Below are 23,540 nucleotides of genomic sequence, written 5' to 3'. Positions count from 1 at the left end.
AAAAATCGGAATTTTAATTTCGATACCAAATGACTTTAAAATGCATTAAACGTCGAAATCTGGTATCATCAAAAAAATAGTCATAAATCGACTTTAAAATCTCTAAAGTCTCCAAAGGGAGGACCAAACGAAATTCGAAAAATCGAAATATTAATTTTGATGCCAAATAACTCATGAAACGTCGAGATCTGGTGTTATCCCGACAAAAAAATGTTTGGCCTAAAATCGACGTTCCAGGACAAAGCCAGTTTTCAGAAAAGTCCCAGAGTGTCGATTTTTGGCCAACCATTTTTTTCAAGATAATACCAGATCTCGACGTTGCATGCATATCTAAGTCATTTGGCAGCAAAATAAAAATTAAGATGATTTCTGAGGCTAAAAAACTGAAACTTTTGACGCTTTGAGGCATTCCTTAATCTAGTCTGATTGAACTGAAATTTTGCACAGGTCAGTTGTTTGGGCCAATCTGCAAAATGTATATGGGAGGTTTTAAATATTCAATTTTTCTCATACATTTATTGCCATCTTAGTGAACAATTAGTGAAAAACTTATCCGGTACCACTGTGTTCAATGTTCACTCTCGGGCTCAAAATCGTTGACGTCGGCTCAGAAAGCAACTGACTTGTTAACCGAGCTATATCACAAGCCTATTTTCGATTTATGTTTTTGAGAGCTCAAGAAAGGCCTGGTTAACTTCAGCTAAAGATAATTATTCTGAAACTCATCTATTAGTTTTGTCTAAAATTTACAAACTCCAAATGGGTAGTTGTTAGACAATTTTCTAAATTTAATATTATTCTAAAAGTGAACCAATTTTAATCCGGGAAGGTCTTATAAATCAATTTTGATTTCAACACAGTTCATCCTTGGGCTGTATGCCTTTAAAAAGCTTCTCTTACGATCAAATCAATTAAACTTCATTCAAAGTTTTTAATTGAGTTCATTTGGCATACTAATTATATTAACACGCTGAGCGTCAGTCAAACACAAATACAAATGGATTTACTAAAAAGCGTTGCGCTTCATACGATCATATAATGTTTCAAAAAGCTTGACCTTTGTAATGGAGGAATGGAAACCCATAAAAGATAAAAACGTCCAACATTTTGGCCAAAAATGATGAATCAAAATTCGCAACCCGCCCAAGGCAGATTCGTTGCTCAGGTTGCTGCCAAAATGTCCGTTGACTTATGGGCCCGGCAATTTGTAGCTGAGGTCTTCAAAATTGGTAGCTGCTGCTAAAAAGACGCTCAATAAATTCAATCCGCTTACGGAGCACCCAAGCTGAAAGAAGTTTACCTTTCACCTATCCAAGCAGAGCACTGAAGTTGGTTCATAAGCTGTCAAATTAGCGACGACACGATATGACTTCGTTAACGTCGAAGGATTGTTTTTATTTTTTGGGGCTGGTCTGTGAGCTACCATGGCTGGCAGTGACCTTGAATAGCTGTCGATCACCTTTGATTGATGATTATGATTTTTGAAAGATGAGTCGATTTGCAACATCTGCAGCAAAAATAATCATGGATTAACATTTTAATAAGGTTTAGCACTAATAAAATTAGCGATGTTGGAAATTTGGGTAAAGGGGAAATTCCACAATTGCACTAGCAGGACATATTTAAAAATAGGTTTGATGCCATGAAACAAACGATTTTTTTTATGTTCAAAGATCGAACAACCTGATAAAAAGTTTACTTGTGTCATGATCTACTTATGCATCTTTCAAAAACGATGATCGAAATTTTAACATTGGTTTTAATTTTTGGATCTGAAAGTGGAAATATAAAACCAAATCAACAAAGTGCGTCATAACCGAAAAATTAAAATCCCGCTCATGTTTCCCAAAGCGGAGAAAGCTTGTTTTCGGTAATATTTCTTTAGCAAGCCAGGATAAAACAGTTTAATTGCAAATTTTATGCCAGCATCTCCCTGAGCTCAAGTTGACTTGACTTTGCCAACAGAAGCCACCTGTTTTTAGGTCGCAACTCCCAGTAGGGTTCCACGACTCGACAAATCGTGAAAATTCGACGAAAACAATTCTCCTAAAGCTTGCTTTAGCTCGATGATAATCGGCTTGTACCTGGCTAATTATGTTTACCTTCCCGATAGCGGCGACGATTGTAGGCTACATGATGCAAATTGGTTGAGCTAAGCTGATGAAATGAAGAAAAAATAAAAACAAATGTAACTTTACTGAAAACCCATCCAGGAAATTAGCAATCCGAAGCCCAATTAAAAACATGTGAGCTGCGGTGGCTTTCTGGGGTGCTAAAACTGCTTGAGCAATAATAGTCAATCCGCTTATTTGATGAACTAAACTTTTTCAAATTGATACACCAGCAAGCATCTTTATGCATAGGGTGATGCCTATTCTATCATTTTCTTAGTAATCTCTCTAGTTTTCTTTTCGTTGAATTCTCCACTTGGATGATGTATAATCCTTGAATTAATTCCTTTATTATATTGGATTACAGTAATTTTCCGATTTTATCACGGTCAAAAAACAATTTACCGTGAATTTGGCGAAACTACAAATTTAACTAGAAAAATGTATTTTTTATGGTCTTTAATAAATATTCATAATGTTTTCAAAATTTATTGATACAAACGTTTTGTATCAATAAATTTTAATCGTGAGATTTAATTTTCAAAGTTTTTTAAACACAAGAGATTGATTTCAGTTCAAATTATTCTGGTCTATAAAAATTTTAAGATTTTTTTTATTCATATAAAACCATGTAGAATATCAATTTGATAGTGTACATCTTTTTAAAGTGAGTAATTAAGTTTTTATGGTAATTTAACAGTCGTTATCTGTTATGTAGATTTGGAAAAAAAATTAAAGAAAACTGCATCAAAAAATTATCTCCTAAAAATTTCAATATTTTTATATTCACACCTTTGATTAACAGAAAAATTTACATTTTCGAAAAATGTTTTGAAATTTGCTCAACTCAGATTCTCGAATTTTGCTTTAAGGCAGAAAATCCTTTCTCTTTCATATGATAAAATCAGAAATCTTAGTCTTTTTAACATCGTTAAAGGGAAAGCTAGCAGAATATCATTTAGATAATCCAAAATTATCCATTCAAACAATACTAAAGGCTGCCCGATCGGGATTGCGGCGCACGTCACCCTTTCAAATAAACATGCAAATTTAAAAAAGAAATCAGAGACACTTACCTCTTTTCAAAAACGATTCATTCACCCACATCTTTATATGATTCGCATGACGACGATTTTAAAAACTATACAGCTAATCTGCCCCTATTCGCTTAACAATCCCATATTATTAGCGTTTCCTATCCATATGGGACTGTTATGCGAATAGGGGCAGTAAAGTAAGCAGTTCAATGACATTTTCATATTATTGAATACTTTTATATCATTACATAAACCATAAAAAAATATCATGAACAAAGGCGCCTTACGCTTTTGAAAGAAAATTAAGGTCCTATAAATGGTTTCTGAATGGTTTCTAACAAAGCGTAATAAAATCAAAACAATAACCGTGATAAAATCGCGCGTGAATTTGGCGATATTGATAAAATCGAACAGTGATAAAATCGAAAAACTACTGTATTCCAATATGTGTTATGAGCCTACTTGGATGAATAATTCTACCGAATCAAAGCAATCGAAAGATCTTTTAATTCAACCACCGGATTTCTAAAATTCGCTTCACGCTTGAGACTTAAGACAATTCATCCCCATGGTCAGATTTTGCTGAAATTTGGCATGTGTACCCTTATAAACAGTTTAAGCTTAAAGCGAGTGAGATTCATCATGATTATTTTTTTCTGTACAAAGATGGATGGCCGTAGGAACTAATCCCACATTCAGAGTTCTTTTACAGTTTTTAAAAATTTTCTCCCGTGTTGATAGAAATTTAATTTTGAATATTAAATGTTAAAAAAGATTGATCTCATTTTGGAGGATCAGGTTCTGCATTATCAAAATCCTTATGTCTTTCTGATTTCAAATTTCAGTTTCTATATTCAGTTTAGGATTCTTGATTTTCAGTAATAATCATCATAACACATTAGAAATAAAAAGCTGTTTTGAAATCTTGGTTTAAATCCGGATTTTCATTTCATTCCTAATTTGATTCATGCTTTTTGAACCCATCATATGAGGCCCTTGGAGCCAAAAGAGTATAAGTGCAAAAAAGCTTATTTCGAGAAAACAAGCTTCTAAGTTTTTGTGTTTGGTCATTTTCCACAATTTTTTCCAAAATTTGCATTTTTCATTCGAACATAAAAGTATTTAAAAAATATTCCAAAAATCTGAAAAATCATTCAATATAGTTTGAAATATGAAAAATCGTTTGGCATTATTAACTGAAAATCGACCATTTTTACACATATACCCCTTTGGTTCTGAGGACGTTTTCAATATTATGGTAAATATTTTCATAATATTCATATTCAGATTCGAAGCTCTTATGCTGAATTCTTAGGCAGATATCAAGCAAAAAAAAGGTTCAAAATAGCGATTCAGAATTGAAAGCTCAGAATCAGATTCATCATTCGAAATTCCTGAAATGTTTTTTTTCCCGAATAATGAATCTGATTCAGATGAAACAAATTTCACCACTTGGTTCATTGTTTGAATTGTGATCTGGAGTTAAGATTAAGACATCGTATTTAACCCTTCATTTCATGTTTATTTTTCTCTCTAAAAAATGTACATGGAGGGAAAAATAATGAAAAAATATCTTTTTCACATATTTCGGGTATTTAGCAAAAGCATAAATGGTTGCAAATTTGCAACAACATGAAACTGTTACACGTTTTTGTTCTTCAAACCAGATAAATAGAAATAAATGCTTACTCTTAATTTCAATATTACTAATCATCTTTGAAGAGTCAGGAATTTTGTAACGCGTCATGTTCTTATGAAATTTTACTTCGCATTTATTCATTCACAGTTTAACTACCTTATCGCAGTGTGGAGGAGGGCATCTTTGTCCCTTCTTGCCCGATTGCTGACGTTACAGAATCGTTGTATGAAAACTATCTTCAAACTACCTTTCCTGTATCCAACTTTATTACTTTATTCAAGTACATATCATAATGTCTTGCTTTTATCTAAACTATGCAGCTTGCAAACATTAATGTACGTGTTCGATAATTTAAACTCCACAGATAATAACCGTAATTTATTGTTTAGCTAAGGTACTCGCTCTCGAATTACTCGTCAGTCAAATCATTTGCTTCAAAGTCGCTGTTCAACATCTTTCGGTCAACGCAGAATCTCCTACATTGGACCATTATTTTACAACAGTCTTCCAGAAGTCTTTAAAAGCACTAACAACCGTAGCTCTTTCAAAACCCAACTCCTTCATCACCTCAAAGGATTACTTTAGTCAATAACCAAATCACCTTGCCAGTTTTTTTTTTGCGTATTGGTCATTAATTTTATTTTCAATCCGTTTATTTTAATTTCGTAGTATAACATTTTTTTAAATTTTTCGTTTGTAAAGCATTAGTTTAATAGATTCTTTTTTAATTTTTGTTGTTTTTGTTAATTAAAATGGATCTCTTAAAAAGAAATCTTTTTCGACTGAGATTCATGTCTAAATTTAGTTTATTGTATCGTACCATTTCCCCGCATAATGTAAATATTTTTTTTAAGATCTCAGCATGAGTAAATTTTTTTCGTGTTAAGTTGTTGTTGGTAATTGTTTTTTGCTGTCAGGCATGCTAAGAACAGAAAGCGACCATTACCAGGGGGCTCAAACGAGCCTCTTGGTGTGGGGGTGTGTGGTGGGCCACTTTACAAAAAAATGATCATAATTTTATCATAAGAACTTTGCAAATCTAGTATCTAGACACCGTGGGGGTTAAGAATTTAGCTGGGAGTGGTTATTCGGTAATATTCCACCTACTCAGTAACTGTTCCTTAGATTTGCTTGAAGGTAGTAAATGGAAAACTTAAACTTCTTTTCAATACAACTTTTCTAAACATAACCTTGACCAAATCAAGTTTTTAAAGTTTTTCGCCATAGTATTTATTAAACAAATTCTCCTGATTTTCTTAGAAACTAAGTGTTTTGAATTTAATTTACTTATATGATGTGTTTTTATATGTAATTTTTTTGTAAAAGTTTTATTTCATGTTTCTGCAGCGCAACATGCAGCTGTTAAAAAAATTTAATCATTCTCGGCTGACAAAAACGCTAGAAAATCAAACTTTTCGAAGTATAGTTGCGAAGAATTAAGTCACTTGAAAAATCAAGGGAATAAAAATTGTTAAAAAAAAATTGCGTAGTTCTTAAAAAAACTTATCACCCTGAGAAGCGCAAGATGTGGGTTCAAATCCTACCGGGAGACAAGGCAATTTTTTCACATGTTTTTCTACATTAATTTTCATCTAGTCTAGTCCCTGAAATTTCAACTTACAGTTGGATTCATTTCTCTACAAAAAAAAAGTTTCGCTGACTGAATGTTTGAGTCAAGACCCATCTCTGGGTCACAGTTTAAAAATAAATTTTAATTTTCAATATTTCTTGATAGAGAACAAAACAAATCGAGTACTTTATTTATGGTTTATACCCGTAAATGCTTTTTTCATAATGATACTTATTCGGAAAAGTAAACGGCATTAGGTATAAGTAGGACTAAGATGGACAATTCCACAATCAAATTTATAAGGAAAACATACATACTATAAGCATAACTCTGTAACAACGATAAAAAGTTTTTGACGCTCTTTATGGATACAATATAAAAAACTGGACTGTGGCGTAATGTTGAAAACGTGCAACGTCATTTAAAATCCAATGTATCAGTAAGAATATAAAAATAAAATCACATGGATTTTGTTAATAAGTTTACTATATGCGAAAATATTTTATTCGAACGAAGAAAATCTTTTCTAAGGCTGATAACATTAAAAATCATAAAAACACAGCGAAGTTGGCATTTGGTAAATAACAGATTTTAATAGTTATTTATTGCTAATACCAATTTAAAAGTCACAAATTTCTACTAAATGTAACCCTGTAATTAGAATAAATATTAAAAAATATCAAGAAAAGTTAATTATTAAACTTTTACCAGGATCTGAAACAGGGTTTCGTAATTGTTGATTTTTTTTTTGCTTCGCAAAGGAATCATTAACAATTTCTTTACAAAGTAACAAATGTTCATCTTACCAAAGGAATTCGTAGTTGTTTTTCCCATATTTTACACCTGTCAGCTATTTTTTCCAGTCAAAAGCTTATTCATCTGAGACATTTTTATAATGTCATTACATTTTACACGGAAACATTTACACTGTTTACAAGGTGAAAAACTCGAAAACTCACTTTGGAGCCCATAAGGTAATACCGTTGCATGATGTTGCAAATTTGCAACAATTATGAGAAACCCATTATATTAGAAAAAACCAAAATAAAACTCTCAAATTGTGTTCATTCTGTGAGTGACTTTACTGAGAATACGAAAAAAAATCCAATCAAAAATTAACTCATTATGGATAAGACTAGGCCAAAAATCTGAAAAATAAGGTTTTTTCAACATTCCATATTTTTCAAATTTCTTTTATTTGTTTATTTGTTTATGCAAAACTTAATTATTAAATTCAGTTTCAGAGTTCTTACTAAGAATTTATATTCAAAAACAAGATTTAGATTCAGCTCTTAAATGAATATTGCCATCAAGATAAAAACATCAAGATTTCGTGATTTCGTTGAGTAATTGAAATTTGTATGTATACACATTTCAGCTGAAAATCACAAATATAAATAAGTATTCGCGATTATTTTGCATGTTTTGTTCGATGACTTTATTTTCAAAAGTTTAACATAGGATATTGAATGAAGAATTGATTTTTAATGAAAAATATGTGCTGATAAAAAACATATAACTAATATTTACGAAAAAAAAATCTACAGGAATTACCATTATTTCTTGTTGTATTGCACAGCATTAAGTTTACTGTATATTTTTCAAGAGTTGGCTTACATATGGTTTAAATCTTTGAATTTGCTCAAGAATATGGTAGATTTAACTTATTTCATATAAACATAGAATAAGATTTCTTTCAAGAATTTGAATGCTCACATAAAAAACAACTTAATCTAAGCTCATATCAAATAAGCTAAATCTAAAATGCTCTTGAGCAAAAAATTCAAAACTTGTAACCACTGATAAAAGCAAGTTCCTTTTTTTGTTCCAAAAAATCCTTATAAATGAATAATGAAATAGTAATTTTTTGTAAGTGATGTGAAGTATTGTAATTTTTCTAAATGTAATATAATTTTAATAGTTTAAAATTTTTAATAAAAGTAAATATTTTTAGACGTCTGATGATGGGTGAAGAAAAGTAACCCGAAACGTTACGTAAATTTAAAAAGTAATTTCACTTGCCGGAATAATTCAATAAGCAAAAACCGTATAGTAATGAATTATATTGTTTTCCAAGTTTATTTTTCATTTAAACATATTTGGAGCAAAAATAACCTAGAACAAAATCAGTCACCAATCACCAATAATAAATAGGATAGGCTTTTTTAAAAAAGTGCGTGGCAGTTGTTTAAAAATCATCAAACCGAAAATAGATAGACATAACCTTCCTCTGCATGGACTATGAAACTGTTGAGAAAAAACAAACTGTAAATGGCAATAATTGTTTTGACCTCTCACTGAGCATTCATGCCAAAAATACATTGTTATTCAAAACTTTTAATTTTTAAACATTGAAATTATTTGAAATCTTTACCATTACTGATTTATGCTAAAAACATCGAGGACATATGTATATGCTCGTGTGTAGTAGAGAGCTTAAGACCGTCATCTGGTCCAGACCAGATTGTGATCGAGTAACATAAGGAATTTTGACAACAACTGTGTGATCTCAAGAGAATATTGCAGAAATCGATGCTGTTGAAGCCGTTTTAAAGAAAATTCTGCTGATTTTAAAGAATATCTCAAAACATCTAAGGATCTGATGAACAACCCAATTAAATTCATGTCACTCAGCATGTGTAAATAAAAAAAAGAAATGAAAATTCTTTAAACCATTAATTCTCAGAAAACAAGGAATAGGCCGCTTCAAACGATCCTAACTCGTACTTTCAGAAGCTACATATTACAGACAAAAGTTATAATAACTTCAATCAAAGAAACGTTCTAATAGGCCGTCATTAAGCAAAATGATTGGCTTCAATAATGCGCTGTCAAAAACAATCAATCATTTTCCTTATTGTAGGAATCCACATCTGATGAGCATTCGTTTGCATTAAAATAATTTGTTTCTGATTATTCAGTGAATTATTTAATCGGAGCGTTCAATTAGTTCGAAAATCAATGAGGAATCCTTTAAATTTATATATTTGGTTTGAAACTTCAATAACATAAGTAAATCATAACAAAACAATAATACAAAAAAAAATCGATTTCATACCTTGAGTGACGGTCCAGAGTTGCCGCCACAATCGAAGTCCGGTGAATCGTTGCCGATGCCAGGGTTGCAAAAAGTGATTAATTAATACGATCCAAAAAAAACTGGAGGTTGAACGAATTTCGATGCTTGGGTACTATAAAAGTACTAGTTTGCTGTTTTTTTTTTGCTATTTTTTTTCTAGGCTGCTGTCGACTTCAGCTGACCAGGTTCAATACACAGACGTTTCACTGAATTGCTTATTTTCCTTCACCGTTGAGGTGCAGTATTTTTTCAACTTTATTGAACTTGTTTATTACTCGCACTCACTGGTCAGTTGGTTTGGAATAAAGACTTTTTTCTTAATTTTTCTCTCCTTCACTGTGCAGAAACTATCGCACACCACTTTGTGTACACAAATTTGACCAACAACTTCATAAATTAAGCGATGTTGAAACAGCTTCCAAGTTAAACAACATAAGCGGGTTACACATTCACATCACAACAACTGCAAAGAATTTCTCGGAGACCCACTGCTTTGAACTGTCGTAAATTCTTTTTACATCGGTCACAATACATCCGTTGAGTGACTCCCTTTTTCCGTGCAAATTGTTAATTGCAGCTTGAACAACCAGTCGCGCTCGGCTCAGAGGAGTGAAAAAAAAAAACTTCACCGATTTTCCCTGCACTAATAAGCACGGTCAAATTTAACAGACAGCTTTGCAATCAGATCTTCCTCGGTTGTTTTTTTCTACTTTGGGCTGAATTTGCGGATCCTCAGCTGCAATAGTTTATCCACCTTTCAAGCACTTAACATCAACCATGAATTCGTCGTTCGCTGCTGCGTCTCAATGTCGAAGGATCAGCCAACCGTCACAAAACGAGCATCACTTTGTTGTGCTTAACATTTAGTGATGTGCGTCTTAAAACTGCCTACAATAATCCAAGGAGGAACAAACAACACTCCCAAAACCAATCAGAACCATCAAGAACACCGCGAGCACCCCTTAGCTCGGAGATAACAGGAAAGCAACAATCACTCCAAACATCCGTTTACTTTCTTCCCAAACAACCGCAACAATTTTTTTACCGCAAGCTTCGTTTTATTTTCCATCTAACGCCTTCTCTCAAACAACAACAACACACAACACCGCCGAACGTTCCGTTACGCGAATCGACCGCGAACTGAATTTAGCGCGGGTTGCGTCCAACTTCAGAGGCGCACACAAACTTCACATCGAACACGAAAGAAAGAAAGAAGAAAGGTGCTACCACACACTACACTTGAGTCGTCACCCAGCTGGCTGAAGGCAGGGGCTTTAATTTCCTTCGAGCAAGCTTCTCAAACTGCTTGCACGCAGAACTTCCAAAGACCATCCAAAGAAACACCGAACAACAACCACGCTGCTTCGAACGTCACTCCAAAGACTTTCCGGGGATTGGCGTGCTTCCGCGACGGAGGATCACCGTAAACAGAGCACCAAGCGTCGTGGAGCGTAGCGATCCGGCCGCGAGAGGCGAAGAAAGTACGCTAGCTGATCTCTAATCGAGCAGGTGATGAAAAGCTCAGGTAAGAGAGAAATCAAAAGAGAGATCGTGCTGCGTATTCGCACCTGTTGATTGACGCGACTGACTGTGGGTGTTGGGTTGTTTTTCGTTCGAGAGCGGCAGAGCAACTGATAACAGCGATCCGGAGAGCAAGAGAAAAATGTTTGTGGAGCAACTGATAGTAACCAGGTAAGAGTCGATCGTACACACAATCAACTGTGGTAATTTACTAGTGGTGTATCAAGGGTTCCGAAACAACGACGAAGAAAAAAAAAATAACAGAGGTATTTCATGATCGAATATAGTTCAACCGTTAAATATTGATATTCTTAGCACGTTTCCAAAAGTTCAATAACAAAAGTAAGGAGGTTCTTGACTGTTCCAGACAAACATTGCCCTGGGATGTTGTACGACCATTAGGCCTTGATAAAACTGAAGAACAACTATTTAAAACTATTAAAACGTTAAAACGTTTTAACGTTAAAACGTTTAAAAAAACATCCTAATGATAGTTATTTTGAAAAAATGCTTTAACACATTAACAAAAAAAACTATATCATAATAAGAAAACGTGAAAACGGCTTTATTTAGAACGTTTATTGAACAATACCCCCCCCCCCCCTCTAAACTATGAGAAAATATCAACCAACTTTTGGAAAAATCGAAAACATCTCCATCGATCAATCTCATCCAAGGTGAAAACCTCATCACACAAAAAATGTTTTGCTGATAAGTTCAATAAATATTTTTTTTCGATCGGATTAGATCTTGCAAAAGCAATGCGAACTGAAAGGGAGTTTAATTTCTTGACCAATATCAATTAAGTGTGAAACTCAATTTTATTGCAACCAACTGATGAAACTGAAGTTAGCTCAATCATACTTATTCTCGATAAAACAAGTCGAAGGTAGTTTTAAAAAAAATTTGTAGCTTTATGGAGTTTTGTAAAGATGTAGAATGTTTCATTTGTTTATAATTTAAAATAAATCTCTTTAAAGGAAATATTTTTCATTGAGATTCATAGTGTAAGTTAGTTAAATTCGTTTCGTCTCATTTCCTCGTATTAGATTAAATACATTTTGAGATCTCAGTATGAATAAATTTTTTGTTCATTTGCTGCCAGACGTGCTAAGAACAGTAGCGTTCATTGCTTCAATTGAGCCATTTGGTGTTTACAAAAAAAACATTAGATAATAGTTTTGCAAGTAACATATCAAGAACAAAAATATCGATTTTTTTATTGTTAATAAATCGGGCAATTCATTTCAATTCTAAGTGAAATCTTCAATTGTGCCGTGCGCCAAGCGATTAAGCACCCTTCTGCAATTGTTGAACTTTTTGAAATATGATTTTGGTGCAGAACAAGGTCTCTGGCGCTGATCACCCGTGCATACTCAGAAGCAGAGAAAGTCAAATTTGTCTAGTATCAAGTGTCAAAATTAGTTGATCGAAAAGATCCAAACAACAGCTAATCGCTTCGAAAACTGCCCATTGCTTATTGTTTTCGAAGCAAAATGACCTATATTTAACTTATAATTCATCCTTTTCTACCCCATTGACCAGCCTGAAGGCATTTTAAGGAAAAAAGGAAGCTCTACGCTATGTTCTGAATGTTGTTCCTTCTTATTATTATTCCGGATCTATGAAGTGCTAGTTACGGTTGTGGTTCATGATTCTGTCAATAAACAGCGAATAATTTAAAAAACCACCCATAAGTGTTGAGAAACCATAAAAAAGTCTTTTTAATGTTTTTAACATGATCAGAAATCATGTTTTTTTCCAATAATTTCTTTCCAAAATTCGTTTGAAGTAAAAACCATGTAATATATATTTCCATTTTCCATTTCAAACTCATCCCCCAGATTTTAATTACATCATCCAGACTGTAGTTCAAGATTTTCGTTTGAAAATCAGTGCTAAATTGCTGATTTTTCAGTTACAAATTAGGACTAGTATTAGTCAACATAAGCGTTTGGATCCATTTTTTTTTTTTGAAGTTATAATTCTGATTGTTTTGAAAATCTTCATTTTGGATCATTATTAAAAATATTTCACATCAGAACTCATTAACAGTATTTTGCATGACAATTTCTTTTCCTTCTTAGCACAATCAAATCATTAAATAACAGGAAAATCAAAGCATTAAAAAAGATTAAGGATTCAGATTTTTGTTTCAGAATCCAAATTTAGAATTCAGATTTAGATGGTAGATAGCCCCCCACAATTCCCACCGAAAGCCAAATTGAGCCCCCTGACAATGGACGCTACCGTTCTCAGCATGTTTAGTGGCAAAAGGAATTAAAAAACTATGATCGAGCCAAATTTAAATAATGCTGAGAACGCCATAACAGATAATTTTCTTATTAATTAAGTGATTTTCTTTGAAGAGATCTATTCTAGTACAACATTTCACTATTTTTTACAATAAGAACAAAATAAATTTACAAAAATTAAGTAATAACATTTTTTAATTTAACTTATAATTTATACATCATTTTAATCGATTTAAGTGGCTAGTGTTATGTGTTCTTATTGCAATCGTGGAACGAATATTTTGGATGATCGGTGTTGAGTGTAGAATGCAAAAGAGGTGTATTATAAATTGAAAGTCACAAATAATTACTAGAGGTAAAATATTATGGGATGCGGTTGAGTAAACGAGTCTAGTTGGATGAAGCAAAGGAAGTTTGTGGATATTTAGATATTTTGAAACACCGATTTTGTAAGGCTTGAAGTTTTTGGGGATAAGATTGAAATGCGCGTCCCAAACTATTATAAGATAATTTAGCAAAGAGTGAATACATACATATTAAGTAAAATTTCAGCGGAACATATTGAGGTACACAAATTCTTAATCAGCAGAGTACACCACAGAGAGGGATATTTTTTTCTCTAAATTTTTTATGAGGCAATTCTAAGAAAGAGTTTCATGTAAATATAACCCTAGATATATATTTTTTTTATCTTGAGTATCAAAAACTCGTTCAGGTGTGGATTTCAGTGGGGAGGTAAAATTTTCCTGAAAAATTAAATAACATGTACATATGTACTTGGATTTTTTTTGTAGTTTTATGAAAAAAGATTACTGTTAATATACACGGAAAACAATTTAAGGTCATGTTCTAGATTATCGATAATTGTAGTTGGGGATTTCACTTTATATAAAAAAAAAGCTGTATCATCAGCGAATAACCTTGCTATCCCTATTAGTGGGAAATTACATACATATGTTCACTTCCATCTGTACCGTTGAGCCGTCAACACGTACGCCGGAGCATCGTATCGTTGCTGTGTACCTGCAGGAACATTTTACATTATTTATTTTTTCCTTACCTGTATTTCAATCAGCACTTTTCAGTGCTAAAATTATTTTCATTTTCTTTTATTCATATTTTCTCTTTTCTTTCCAGCATGGGGAAGTCTTTGGCCGGCTCAAGGGCCGGAAGAAAACGGATTGCTGAACCTAATCCAGGGCCATCTGCCAAAAAAGTTGAAATTTCCAATTCATTCGATGTCCTTCATAACATCGATGATGAGGAAATATTCATATTTAATTCTGATAAGAGTACTAAGAAACCTTCTTCTTCTTCTTATACTCTTAAAAACGAAAAGATTCCACCAATAACGGTTACGATTCCTGACTTCAATGCCTTTCGAAAAGAAATCGTCACTTCCGTCAAGGATGTGAAGATTTCTTTTCAGATCGGTCGAAGGGGAACTGCTCGTATATTGGCGGAATCTTTTAATGATTTTCAAAAAATTTTAAATTATTTGAATAATAAAAAACACCAATTTTTTACGTACGACACTAGAGGTGATCGTCCTTTTAAAGTTGTACTTCGTGGTCTCACCGGCGATCAGACACCGGATGAGATCACAAATGAATTAAATTCTTTGTTAGGTTTTTCTCCAATTCAAGTAATTCAAATGAGGAAAAGAACCAACACGAATAATACCAATAGTGTTGGTTTTGCTCCTGAACTTTATTTGATCCATTTTAAAAAGGATCAGGTTAATAATTTGAAAATTTTGGAAAAGGCTCGTCTTATGTTTCATTGTCGGGTAAAATTTGAACCTTTTCGTAAATCCCATACCAATTTTTTACAAAATATTACGCAATGTCGTCGTTGTCAAGCTTTTTGTCATGGCACTAAAAATTGTAGAATGAATGCCAGATGCATGTTTTGCGGCTCATTCGATCATGAAAAATCTAAATGCCTTTTTGGTGGTGATAAGCCAAAAACAGAATTTTTTAAGTGTGCGAATTGCGCAGGTAATCATTCCTCGAATTCTCTAGATTGTCCCGTTAGGGCAAAAATTGTTGCTTCTAGGAAAAACCCCAAAGTTTCCAGAAAAGTTTCTTCTCCTCCTTCCTCTTTTTCGTCTACACACGTCAGACCGGCAAACAACCTGCCTGTTCGCAGTCAGCCTCGGCCTACATTGGAATCACGGATGGGTAATACCCGAAGTGATTTTAATGTTACCTGGGCTAATTCTGCGCCACAGACTCGTTGTTTATCGTTCTCAGAGGTGGTTGAAAATGGGTTGCCCTCTTCAGGTTTAACTAATAAAAATGGGAAAAAACCAAGTCTCAACGTTCATGCGAAGGCTTGGGAAAATCCCCGAAATTCAAATACTTGTTCTTCTCCTTCATTTTCTGATTCTAACAATTTTGTTGATTTGGGTGAGATTACTGAGGAAAAATTAAAATTTTTGCATCAAAATTTAATGGAAATGATGCAACTTATGTTGAAAGCAAATTCAATGTTTGAAGCTTTCCAAACTTCTTTTAATTATGCTAACAAAATTATTATGACTTTACGATTCCCTCATGGATCCAAATAGATGTTTAAATATTATGAATTGGAACGCTAGATCTTTGCTGGCTAACCAAGACGAGTTCTTTTTATTTTTGAAAACTCAAAACATACATATTGCTGCCATCACTGAAACTTTTTTAAAGCCAGACAATAACTTGAAAAGCAATGCTTTCTTTAAAATTTTACGAAATGATCGACTTGATCGACAAGGTGGGGGTGTAGCTATTGTCATCAATAGTCGTCTCAAATTTAGACTTCTTCCTTCTTTCAATACAAAAGTCTTAGAAACAATTGGAATTGAATTAGAAACTTCTATGGGGAAAATTATAATTGTTGCCGCATATTTGCCTTTTCAATGTAGCGGTGAACAGAAAAATTTTTTGAAGGGAGATTTACAAAAACTCACCAGAAATAAATCTAAATTTTTTATTATTGGTGACTTTAATGCAAAACACCGATCTTGGAATAATATTTCATCAAATTCAAATGGGAATATTTTGTTTAATGACTGCTCTGCAGGTTATTATACTGTTGAATATCCTAATGGGCATACTTGTTTTTCTTCAATTAGAAATCCCTCCACAATTGATTTGGTTCTAACGGATTTAGGCGAGCATTGTAGTCAATTAGTTACTCATGCGGACCTCGATTCAGACCACCTTCCAGTAACATTTTCTCTATCCCAAAGTCCCATTGAAAACCCTTTAAAATCAACTTTTAATTTTCAAAAGGCTAACTGGGAGCGATATATGAATTTTATTGAACGTAATTTAGATGTAAACGTTCCATTGAATTCAATAGAAGATATTGATTTGGCTGTAGAAAATTTGACAACTTCAATAGTCAATGCTAGAGCCGCTTCAATACCTAAAGTTAAACATAAATTTAATCAACCTTTAATTGATGATGATCTTCAGTTTTTGATACGACTGAAAAACATTCGTCGACGCCAATATCAACGTACTAGGGATCCTTATGGGATTATCTTCGTAATGAAAATTTTGCTAAAGCAGTAGAGGACATAAAACCCTACTCAAAGCCATTTTGGAAATTAACTAAAATTCTAAAAAAGCCCCAGAAGCCAATTCCTACTTTGAAAGATGGGGATAAACTTCTTTTAACTAATTCAGAAAAAGCTCAAAAATTAGCCCAACAATTTGAGTCTGCTCATGATTTTAATTTAAACGTTGTAAGTCCAATTGATGCTCAAATTTCCCTAGAATTTGATGATATTCTTTCTAAGCAAATTGTGTTTGAAAGTTCTTGTGAGACAAATATTGATGAACTTAAATTGATTTTCAAAAAATTTAAAAATATGAAAGCCCCGGGGGAAGATGGGATTTTCTATATTCTTATTAAAAAGTTGCCTGAAAGCACTTTAAATTTTTTAGTTAAAATCTTCAATAAATGTTTTCACTTGGCTTATTTTCCAAATAAATGGAAAAATGCCAAAGTAACTCCAATTTTAAAACCTGGAAAAAATGCTTCAGAGCCTTCGAGTTATCGACCAATTAGTTTGCTCCCTTCTTTAAGTAAACTATTTGAGAGAGTTATTTTGAATAGAATGATGATTCACATTAATCAGAATTCTATTTTCCCTGATGAACAATTTGGTTTTCGTCATGGACATTCTACTACACATCAACTTTTGAGTGTAACTAATATGATTAACGCTAGCAAATCTGAGGGTTATTCAACTGGTGTTGCTCTTCTTGATATTGAAAAAGCTTTTGACAGTGTTTGGCACAAAGGTTTAGTAGCTAAATTAGCTCGATTTGATTTTCCTGTATATCTCACCAAAATAATTCAAAATTATTTGACTAGCCGAACCTTACAAGTAAGCTATCAAAATGCATGCTCTGAAAGGACACCCATTAGAGCTGGTGTCCCTCAGGGTAGTATATTTGGGCCTATTTTATACAATATTTTTACTTCTGATCTTCCTGATGTCCCAGAAGGAAAAGGTAGAAGATTATTTGCTGACGATACTTTGCTTTCAGCCAAAGGTCGAAATTTACGGGTGGTACGCAGTAGATTGCAACAAAATTTAAATTCCTTTTTGAATTACTTGAAAATGTGGAAAATTTCTCCTAACGCTTCCAAAACTAAACTTATTTTATTTCCCCATAAGCCAAGAGCAAATTTTTTAAAACCTAATGATTTTAATGGGGTTTCTTTAGAATGGTCTGATCACGTGAAGTACTTGGGACTCACACTTGATCGGAATCTTTCTTTTAAGAATCACATTGAAGATATTCAATCTAAATGTAATAAATACACTAAATCTCTTTATTCTCTAATCAACAGGAAATCCAAGTTGTGTCTGCGTAATAAGTTACTTATCTACAAACAAGTGTTTCGACCAGCGATAATGTATGCAGTTCCGATTTGGTCTAGCTGCTGCGCGACGAGGAAGAAAGCCATCCAGAGGATTCAGAACAAGGTTCTGAAAATGATTTTGCGGCTTCCACCTTGGCACAGCACCGAAGATCTTCATCGGATTGCAGGCATTGAATCTATCGAAGAGATGGCCAACAAAATCATCTCCAACTTCAGAGGCAAATCGATGCAGTCATCGCAGAGATTCGCTCTCTCTACAATTAGTTTAATTTTAGGATAGCTTTAGTGTTTAGTTTAAAATATTTTTTTTTTCACTACAGGATGTTCTCCTTTATAAAAATGCTTGATTGTGCTCAGCAAATTTAAGTCGAATAAATAAATTTTAGTGATTATTAAACTATAGGGCTCTGAAAGTTCATTATTGAACTGAACACCTAATTTAATGTATTAATGTAATATAAATGTAATGATGAATTGGTACTAATAAAGATATATTTAAAAAAAAAAAAAACATACATATGTATAGAAGGAAAAGAATCGGCCCTATATTGCTGCCTTGAGACACGCCAACGCAGATGTTTTAAGATTCACTTTCTGTTCCTTCGACAACGACAAATTGTTTCCGGTTATCAAGATAGATTCAAACAAAATCATACTAGCTTAATTATTAATCATATATTTGTACGTTTTGATCAACAAAATTACATGATTTAGCGAATCGTAGGTTTTTATTAAATCGAGAAATAATGCACCAACTATATTTTTCAAATCGCCAGCCCCGGATCTAAACCCGTATTGTAGTTTATAATTTTCTTGATCAAAACTATATTCTTTTTTTAAGTAATTTCACAAACACCTTACTGAAAACGGTGAGAGTTGAAATTTAACGGTAGTTATAAGCATCATAAGAGTCATCAGACTTAAAAATAGGAGTAGCTTTGGGTATTTTAAGGCACTCCAGAAAGCTGCTTGTTTTAATGATTTAGTTGAAAAATGGTACGTTATTACTTTTTACTTGAATTTCAGATTAAAAAAATCTTTTTTTCTCTAAAAGAGAAACTGTCATCATACCTTAAAATAGAGTTTAAGATTTCAGTTAAGAAGCAAATTATTGTTCTTATAATATTTGAACTTTCTTAATTTTGATTAAGAAAAATTCCTTCTGTTTCAGAAAACACAGAAGAACAGTATTTATTGTTCCGTTGTATGTATAAATGATTTAAGAAGATTATGGCGTAATGAGTTAAAACATTTGTCAGATTTGGTCTATCACCTCTAGTTTTGGTAATATTTATATGGCATGAAGAAACTTTAAAATTTGTCAGTTTGGGGTTAAATCGATCTTAAATAACTGATACACGAAAAAAATCTACATGAAAAATAAGAGCAGATTTTTAAATAAACATTTATCTTTCATTCAATTCAAGAAACAGAACTTACATAGATGTTTTTGTTTCAAAGTTTCAACACTTTACAAAAATCTTCAACTTTTAAAAATTTCAATTTCAAAAATTTCAAATTTTAATTTTTTAAATTTAAAATATTTCTGACAGCTTCGGAAGTCTTTGAAGTTTTAAAATTGGAGATATTAGCTCATTTAACAACTTTGTTGAAGACTGCAAAACGATTTGACTTAGGGTTTCAAAATTATCATAGATTCAATTTAGTTCAATAATATTTTAAATTTCATAAAATTTTCGATTTTTGCAGATTTAAAAAAAAATAACAAAAAGAGAACTTTTTTCAGAAGTCAAAATTACTCGCGGTTCTGGAGAAAGTTTATCCAAATATAATTGAAACAATATTCACCACACTTATTTTCTTCATATAATGAGAAGGCGACACCATCAGCATCCTCTAGCGGACAAAATGGAAGCATTAATTCGAGAAATTTGTCTAACTTGTGAATAGCGTGTATTCCGATTCGACTTGATCAGGGATGCCAGTTGTAATAAATGAAATTGTTTGTTTCTATTCTTGCACCATAAAAATTTTAGTAAACCAACAAATTTTATTGTTTCAAAAAATACATAGACTTGGATGCGCATAAAGTGTTTTTTAAGAAAAAGATTTTAAATTCAATCGGTCAACTGCTTAACTGTTTATTAAAATTTTGCTTACTAATAATAGTTAAGGAAAAAAAATATCACGAAATTAACGTAGAAATATCGTTATTTTCTCTTTACTAGATGACGGGTGTCGCTTTTCAATTTGGCAAAAAATGGGGTTTTAAACGATTCGTATATGATGATATTGTTATTGTCTCATGCTAGATTTTTCTTGTTAATATTTGAACATTTTCAAACAAATTGGTTTATCATTATCAAACTATAAAGTTTGTTAGATCATTTATCAAATCCAGATCTTAGGTCAAAGGACATTATACACTGATACCGTAATTGACACTTTTCTGTGTAAAATTTGACACATTTCGAGCTTAGCTGGGTGAACACATTTTCAGTGTTCGAGGGTCAAACACTCAAAAGTGTTGTACTGGATAAGAAAATGTTGGCGTGTTAGTTTCACACATCTCGTTGGGAATGCGGTACTAAAAATTTACACAGATTTTCTGTAGCTACGGGGGTCGATATTTTTAAACAATATCAATAAAGTTTAAATTTAATGGAAATGGAAATAAAAGAAAATTGAACGTTATTTATGCGTTGGGGTTAGGTTTTATTTCATCAAATTTTTAACATTAAAAACACTTTTTAGCAAGATCTGCTTTTGGTGCTTGTTGATGATAATTTCGTCGTAGATTGTGTGCTGTTCATGCTCAATTGAGGAACGTTAACGTTAACGAAAGCTATACTTGTTCCAAATGCCATCATTGAAATTTAATAATTCTTCCGGCGATTTCCACTCCATGGCTCATCTCCGGAATTGTACCCGACCAGAACTGAAACACGAAAATACGCAAATGAAGAATAAAACTTAATTTAACATTTCTAAATACATACCAAAGAAGCTATTTTTTGGATTTTCAAGATTGTAAGAATATGCGCTGGTAATAATTCATATTTATTCAAATAGTAATCATTTTACTTCCGCCTTTTCTATATGCTACGCCACACTTTTTGCGATTGTCAATTGAAAAATCAGGACACCTGGCATCTCTGATCAAAGCTCCGAAAAAATTCACAGTGTAATAGTTCCATTTCTGTCGCCAGATAGCGCTATTCGTGTCTCCCGATTTCTCGTTAAGTGGTGTATTTCGGTTCTAGTATATCTGGTTTATCATTGAGTTAAGGGGGGGTAGGGTCTAACGGGTATAAAAAAACACAATTTTCACGATTTTTCTCTAGAGCTATCGTTAAAACAAATGTATTCAAATTTTTTGCATTATACAAAGCATTGTTAAAAGAACATTTAGTAATTTTTTCGTAGAAAAATATTGAAAAATGAGCCGGTGACGAAGCACTTTCGAGGATGCCTTTTAGAAAACAGGATTTGCGGTGGACACTGTATCTCAGCACAGAATCATCTGAAGCCAAAAAATCAGAGCAAAATATTTTTAATAGATGTTTTTCTGCACCCCAACGTTTTTATTTAACTTAAAAATATTTTTAATGAAATTTTTGTGGCTGTTTGAAGTAAAAACTACGGTTTTTCACGAAAAAATCTGCCATTTTTCACCTGTAAAATCTCCCCAAAGTTAAAAAAATCGAAAAAGAAAAACGTTGGGGTCTGGTATTTTATATGTAGAAAATATGTTCCAAATTTGAAAAGAATCGGATAAGTAGTTTTCAAATGACGATGTCCACGGACTTTAAAAATGTGCTTTCGAGAAAAACGCGTTTGAAGTTTCTGCTCTTGCTTCCTTGCAGTATTAGATAAGAGGAGTTAAAGGCCTATAACTTCTACAGTTTTGCATCAATTGACTTGAAAATTTGACACAACATTCTTGAAATGTTTTACAATAAGAAAATAAAAAAATAAAAAAAATCGATTTTTTGAAAGTGTTAGACCCTACCCACCCCCCCCCCCCCCCCTTCAAAACTCTATTTTCAAAATATTTGTTATGTTCTAAATTTTAACGAAAATTCATTTAATGAATTTTAAACTATTTTCAAACATTATTTCGAATCAGCGCCCTAAAGATAATTAAAATTAGCTCTTATATTCTTTGCTCGGAAAAATGTAAATTTTGTAGCCTTGTGTTGCCTTGTGTAATCCTGTTAGTTAAAAATTATGGCCGCCATTGATTTATTTCAAGTTTTTCCTCGACATTTTTAATTTTCATTCAGTTTCGTTTGCAGATTTAATGTATCAAGTTTAAAATTTAAATAAAGCAGATTTTATTTGAACATTTTAATTTTCAATTTCATTATAAGAGCGTACTGTCAATCTCAACTTCAAAATGTTACTGAGGTGTACTACTCAACTGGTTGACATGTTTACATAATTTTTTTGGAAAAAAGAGGGCGAACATCGATAAAATAAGATTAGATTAAAAAAAAAATGATCATTGTGTTTACAGGTTTTCAACAGAATTATGTTGAAGGCTTCTGCTTCTAGTCCATCTTGGAAATTAACGTAAGCCATTAGTAGTAAGTCTGAAAACTAAGGTTGTCTATATTTTTGAAAAAGCATTTTAAATTCCTCGATTTGTATTTAATATCAAAATCTATTTATTGTTTGATAAACGAAAATAATTTATGAAGTCTGTGGTCACCACAGTGTGGTGTAAAGAAACCATCTTTTGCAATTAGGGTTTATATGCTATCTTCTTAATGCTATTGAAGCTAGAAACATGAAATATGCTAACTTTTTCTAAAATGAGAAGCTCTACAATTCCTCATACTTAGATTTTTGAGTAGGGTTGCCAGCATAAACCAGCAAAAAAATAAAATTAGCCGGTTAGTTTCAGAAAGACCCGGATTACTGTTAATTTCAAAACTAATGAACTATTTTGAAATTGTACAAATGTCTGCTAACCCATTCGAGACGGAGGCCTTTTCAAGACATTCAAACTCATAGTACTTTACTCTTAGATAACTTTTCTGTCGTATGATTTTCATCAAAACCATTTTTCAATTCATTTTGCCTAGCATTCCATTGGTATAAGAATATTATTTTTCCGAGCAATAGTGAACTCACAATGAATGATTTTTCTTACAAAGGCACCAAAATTCCATTGCACACACGGTGTGCAATCGGTCTCGAACGGGCTAACAGATGCTTTTTGAAAATTTTGAGTAAAATTTTTGTGGTCTTCAGAAATCGACCTTACCGTAAAAAAGTCGTTAAAAAAGGGGTTTTTGAACAAACATAACTCGTTTTATTGAAGTCGCTTTGGAAAACTATTCATTGATATGATTTCAGATAGATTAAGAGCTCTCATTTAAACAGTAAAAGCGCATAGTTTTACAGACCACAGCTGGTTATTTGAAAAGTTCCTGGAAAGTTTTAAATAATGACTTTGTAACAATAATTTCATG

At 32.5% G+C, this 23,540-nt stretch overlaps 1 protein-coding gene across 4 annotated transcripts in view; it reads right to left on the bottom strand.

Annotated features, from left to right (window-relative positions):
• Window positions 1-23,540, bottom strand: part of LOC129746608 (uncharacterized) — a 372,164-nt gene that overhangs the window by 232,743 nt on the left and 115,881 nt on the right. Inside the window, exon 1 of one of the 4 annotated variants that reach the window (XM_055740351.1) lies at window positions 9,416-10,851. The exons of the other annotated variants lie outside the window; for them this stretch is intronic. The gene's annotated coding sequence lies outside the window, so the exon portion shown is untranslated. Of the gene's footprint in view, window positions 1-9,415; window positions 10,852-23,540 lie in introns of those variants that run through there. 4 annotated transcript variants of the gene reach the window in all.

Source organism: Uranotaenia lowii, chromosome 2 (assembly GCF_029784155.1).
Source record: "Uranotaenia lowii strain MFRU-FL chromosome 2, ASM2978415v1, whole genome shotgun sequence".
NCBI lineage: Eukaryota > Metazoa > Arthropoda > Insecta > Diptera > Culicidae > Uranotaenia > Uranotaenia lowii.
The sequence above is the reverse complement of the archived record's forward strand: the minus strand, read 5'-3'. Positions and strand labels throughout refer to the sequence as shown.